Here is a 6,000-nt window from a genome sequence, read left to right as displayed (position 1 = left end):
TGTTTTAAGAGTCTGAATTGCGAACCGATCACATTGCTCTGTAAACTTTTCAAGCACTTTAATAAACAAGCAAGCAATTCCACCTCTCGCATTATTGCGTAAAGTTGACAGCGTGTCAGGCAAATAGGCAGGCTCAATCCCCGGCCTCTCCTCTTCTTTTCTCTCTTTTTTTAAAAAAAAAAAACGGGTTGTGTGTGAGACTTTAAATCAACAAAATATAAAATATACATTTTAAATTGTTATTGATCCCTTTACCCCGAGTCCTAAAGTATATATTTATTTTCTTACTCTTCTTATATTTGTTGTTTGTTTACTTGCACTGCTGTAACTGGAGCCTCGTCGTCTCGTCTCTCTACATACTGGACTGCAGGGGCAATTTTAGCCCATTGAATCAAAGTGAATCAAAGCACCCCCAAATATTTCTTACTTTTTTTTGACAATAATTGCTGTTTTTTATACTAAACATATAAAAACCATACAGTACTTGGTTGAGACGTAACATTTTAACAACAAAAGTATAGATACTCCTCCCCCCAAAATGGTTTGTTCCAGCTCTCCGGCTCTCTAGTGCCGTTGCTGCCAGAGCGATGGTGGCTGAGACGCAGTGGAGCCGAGGTGTAAGTGCCCGGCTTAAAACAGGACATATTAGTTGCATTTAACTTTCAGTTACTCTTTATATAGTTAGGTAGGAGTCAGGCCATGTTTCGTTTTAGCTGAATAACATTACACCCAGGTAACCTGCTGTGTTGAAAACGTGTTTTCCGACGATGTTTGCTACCCTACAATCCGTCCTACACTGTAGTAAAATCAGCGACATTTGACTGTCCTGTTGCTCCCATTGAAATTTATACAGCCTATTTAAAATCTAAAACTTTAAATTGTCCGTAACCTACTGTTGTTACCACTGTCCTGTTTGAAATTGATACCAACTAGCTAACTGACTGAATGCCCATTGTCTCCACACCCAGCTCTTCCCATCTTCTCCTTTCGCCTCCCCCCTCTCCTGCCCCCTCAGACTGTCTCACCCTGTCCCTCTCAGCAGATGACATCAAAAAAGAATTGGGCAGACTCCACTCCGGCAAAGCTGCTGGTCCTGATGGTGTCAGTCCCAGGGCCCTCAGGTCTGTCTGGATTCTGTCTGGAGTTCTACAATGGATCTTCAACATGAGCCTGGAGATGCAGAGAGTCCCATCACTCTGGAAGACATCCTGCCTGGTTCCTGTCCCTAAAAAGATCAACCCATCGACCCCCAGTGACTACAGGCCAGTGGCTCTGACCTCACATGTCATGAAGACGCTGGAGAGACTCGTCCTAAAACATCTGCGGCTGCTGGTGGAGCCTTGGCTGGACCCCCTGCAGTTTGCTTATCAACCTCGTATCGGTGTGGAGGATGCCCTCATCTACCTGCTGGACCAGGCTTATTCTCATCTGGACATTGTTGGGAGCACTGTGAGGGTCATGTTCTTTGACTTCTCTAGTGCTTTTAACACGATCAGACCATCACTGCTGGGGAATAAGCTCACAGAAATGCAGGTGGACGCCCCACTGGTAGGTTGGATTACGGACTATTTAACAAGTCGACCACAGCATGTCCGACTGAAGAGCTGCCGCTCAGATAACATTCTGAGCAGCACAGGGGCGCCGCAGGGGACGGTGCTATCACCCTTCCTCTTCACCCTCTACACATCTGACTTCAGGTACAAGTCTCAGTCATGTCATCTGCAGAAATTCTCAGATGACTCTGCCATTGTGGGCTGTATCAGGGATGGACAGGAGGAGGAGTACAGGAGTGTGGTGGACAGCTTTGTCGAGTGGTGTGAGCTAAACCACCTACAACTTAATATCACAAAGACAAAGGAACTGATTATGGACTTTAGGAAGCAGGCTCCTCCTCCTACCCCTGTCACCATCAGAGGGGCTGACGTGGAGATCGTTGAGGACTACCGGTACCTGGGGGTACACTTGGACTGTAAACTGGACTGGACCAAGAACACCAATGCTATCTACAAAAAAGGGCAGAGTCGGCTTTTCCTACTGAGGTGGCTCAGGTCCTTCAATGTTGGTAGGAAAATGCTGACCATGTTCTATCACTCGGTGTTGGAGAGCGTTGTGTTCTTTGCAGCTGTGTGCTGGGAAAGTGGGGTGAAGACAGCTGATGCCAACAGGCTGAACAAACTGATTAGAAAGGCCGGTTCTGTCCTGGGTGTCAGACTTGAGAACCTGGAGGAGGTGTCTGAAAGGAGAATGCTAAAAAAGCTTCTTTCTATCATGGACAACCCCTCCCACCCCATGCACGCCCCCATGATGGACCATCGGAGCAAACGCAGCAAAAGACTCATTGCCCCGAAATGCAGAACTGACCGCCACAGGAAATCCTTTGTGCCGGTGGCAATAAGACTGTTTAACTCTTCCTCACTCTGTAGGTGATTCTCCTGAGACTATTACCTATGTTATTCTGTTCCCTCCAGACCGTGCAATATTACCCAAGAGTACTTATTGAATATTTGTTTTCATCCCCCCATCATACGCTGCTACTCCCTTCATTCTATTGCACAATACTTGTCACTTTCTAGAACCGCCTGCACTGATAGTTCAGTTATTTATTCACCAGGATATAGTTATGTATATTACTTTGTTAGAGTTATCCGATTATTTGTCTTGCACTACCCTACTGTATATTACTGTACACTATTCTTATTGTATATATTGTATATCCTATATCTATTTCATCTGTTCCTCGGTCTCTCCTGCTGCTTTGAGCATGTACATGACAAAAGAATTTCCCTCGGGATAAATAAAGTTGTTCTTATTCTTATTCTTAACCTTATAACTCCCGGTGTGTGTGTGTGTGTGTGTGTGTGTGTGAGTGTGTGTGTGTGTGTGTACAGAGAGACAGCCAGGTTCATAATGGATATGAAGAAGTTATTTCCAAAAAAATAAGGAGCCACATTCAGGTAAAAGTGTAAAATCAAATGGTCCGTCTCTCAAGAATAATGTTGGATCAGTGTTTCAATATTTATATCTTTTATTAGATGTTCATGTGGTTTGGTTATTTGCCTTTTGGTTGAAAGTAGACTGAGAGAGGACTTTTTGTTAGTGATCTTAATAGGATTTTTTTCATATTAATGTAATTTTTCATCTAATTGAATCTATTTGTGTATGATTGTCAGTCCAAAGAGGGAGAGAGGAAAGAGGGGAACATGAGGAGAAAGTACAAGGTCAGGAAGAACCAGGTAAGAAAACAGACAGGGAACAGTGACAGGCACAACAGAAACTGATAAACTGACAAAGAGAAAAAACCTGATTTTACTCATACAGTCTGGAAGTTGCGTTCTCCCTATATTAAAGCTGCTATACAGAATCTGCAAAACGAACTGGGTTGAAACATTTTTGACCCTCTTTAACAACATTCCAACATAACATTATAATGGATTGGGGAGATTAAAATTAATGATATTGTAGCGACCGTGGGTTAGTAGAGCTGAACTGGCTATACTGCTCACTAGCTAAAACGGCTAGCAGGGCGCTAGCAGCTATCGCTGAACTTCGCGGCAAATGGAGAGCGCTCGTGCCTCATACACCGCACGACCCCGAGCGTCTCAGCAGCAGGCTTGTAATCCCCCAACGATCCAGCAGGAAGCAGTAGTGGTTCACACCAGTCATTTATTCAACATTCTTACAACCACTGTAATGCTGCTGACACCGAACCCCTATCACGCTCCCACCACATAGGGTCGCGGTGTCAGCCAACCATACCAATTCAACCCGCTCCACAGAACACACATCAACTTCACTGTGGCTTACATTAACATAAAACTAACACAACATGCGAATCAAACACATAGGAACTAGCAGAACGATAGAAAACACAGACAACACAATACCCAGAATGCACCTGGCTAACAACCCCAGCCAGGTCATTACAATATATTTTTCTGTGGTTCAGCCACAACTCTACTAAAACCTCAGCCAGTAATAGGTAGGCCAACTTTCGGACCGTCCAGTTGTCTGGACGTGCACCACATTTGCGCACTATCAGAAAGAGCCAAACAGCCCTGCTGGAGTGAGGAGCTGTAAAGAGAAGCAGAGTGCTCTGTTTATATTCTAAAAATGTTTTAAACTGGCTTGTTTCAAAGATTCTGTACTGCAGCTTTAAATGTTTTCCAAAAGCACACATACACTTATCAGTGTTTCTCAAACGTTTTACTGTGTACCACCTGAAAAAATGTCAAGCTCTCCCAAGTACCACTATGAAAGCATGAAACTCACAAATCTTACAACACAAAATTAGTATTATTAAATTAGTCAAATTAGTATCTGCAGTAAAGATTTTTTCATACATTGTATACACTGTACCACAGGCAAAGTTGCCTCCATTTGTAGTTTTTTATTAATATTTTGTAATAATTTAGTCTGTTTTGGGAGTGTTTTTTATGTATCTGTATTATACTGTTGAATTTTTACTCACTATTGGCGTCATTCATTCCCCCCCCCAAGTTTTTTTTTTATTCCAATCCATTCTTCGTTTGCAGCATTTAAATAACCTTTATCAGATTTGATGGTTTTGTTACAGACTTCTCAAAAAAGTGTTTTCGTTTTCTTTCACGAATGTGGGTATTCAATTGTGTTAAAATGTACAAAACAGTGATGTCATGTTTTGTGACGAGGACCCAGGCACAGAGAGACTTGATGAATTTAAGAATCTTATGATTTAGTAAAGAAATTTGCAGATTTGCACAGAGATGTTAAAATTTTGATGACTGATAACAGAGACAAAGACAACATACGACAAGGACAGGGAGGAACAGGGGTTTAAATGCACCAAGGAGACAGTCATAGAGAACTCGGGACAACTGGAGAGATTTAAGGATGCAGGGACTGACAGAGACAGGGAAGAAGTCTCATCGTGACGTGTAACGTTTATCTTGCCTGGCTGGGCAGCTCTCTGGGTGCTCAGCACCCCCAAAGCTCTAATCCTAGAATCGCCCCTGCTGGACTGTATGTAGCGGAGATGACAATAAAGTTTACTTTGACTTCAGCAGCGAGCAGTCGCACCGAGAGCTCTCGCGCTCACTTTTCACGTATAGAATTTCGAAAAAACATCGGTGCAAATTATAAGTCTGTATCATAATGTCTGGTGTTTTCATGTTGTTGGTTTATTTTAATTTTGTTTTATTTTGCGAGTTGGTTATTAGACGCTGCTCCAGCCAGCCAGAGAATCCCCCGCCGCCCCGCCCTCTCCTCCCTGTGCTGCAAGCAGCAGGCGCACCTCGCAAACGGAGGGCGCCCTTACTCCCAGCAAATGGGCGATAGAAAACCGATTGGTGCCTACGACATTCCCAATATGCGCTGGCTGATGTCGGGGCAGCATGAGTATGAGCAATTTATTTATTTATTTATTTATTTTGCCGATGCCCGTGATCCCGCCCCCCACCACGATGCCGCCCCGGGCAACTGCCCATGTCGCCTGTATCTAAAACCGACAGTAGTCCAGCCTGGAAGTAATAAATGCATGAACTAGTTTTTCAGCGTCAAAACTAGTTCATGCATTTAACATTGAGACCTCAGAATTAGGGAGACATTCAAAAGTAGGGCTGGGTATCATCACTGATTTCTAGAATCGATTTGTTTCCGATTCACAAGGTCCCGAATCGATTTGATCCACGATTCAATTCAATTTGATTCGATTCAATTCAATTCAATTCAACTGGATTCAATTCGATTTGAATCTGGGAAATTTTGACAGTCAGAAATATTATAAGTCAGATCAGTACATTAACATATTTTTGTATCTATAAAAAGGAAGCTGACACACGAAAGTCTTTATCAAAGCGTCATGCCTTTGTGTCAAAGTAGCTGAAGATAAAACACAGAAAAACATGAAGGTGGTTTTCCTGGCCTGGGATTTTATAAAAAATATTCTGCAGTACATCAAAAACAAAAGAAAAACATTAATCAACATATGGACGTTACCTCTGACCTTACAGTGGTTTTATTAGA

Source organism: Oreochromis niloticus, linkage group LG3 (genome assembly GCF_001858045.2).
Source record: "Oreochromis niloticus isolate F11D_XX linkage group LG3, O_niloticus_UMD_NMBU, whole genome shotgun sequence".
NCBI classification, from domain to species: Eukaryota; Metazoa; Chordata; class Actinopteri; order Cichliformes; family Cichlidae; genus Oreochromis; species Oreochromis niloticus.
The sequence above is the reverse complement of the archived record's forward strand: the minus strand, read 5'-3'. Positions refer to the sequence as shown.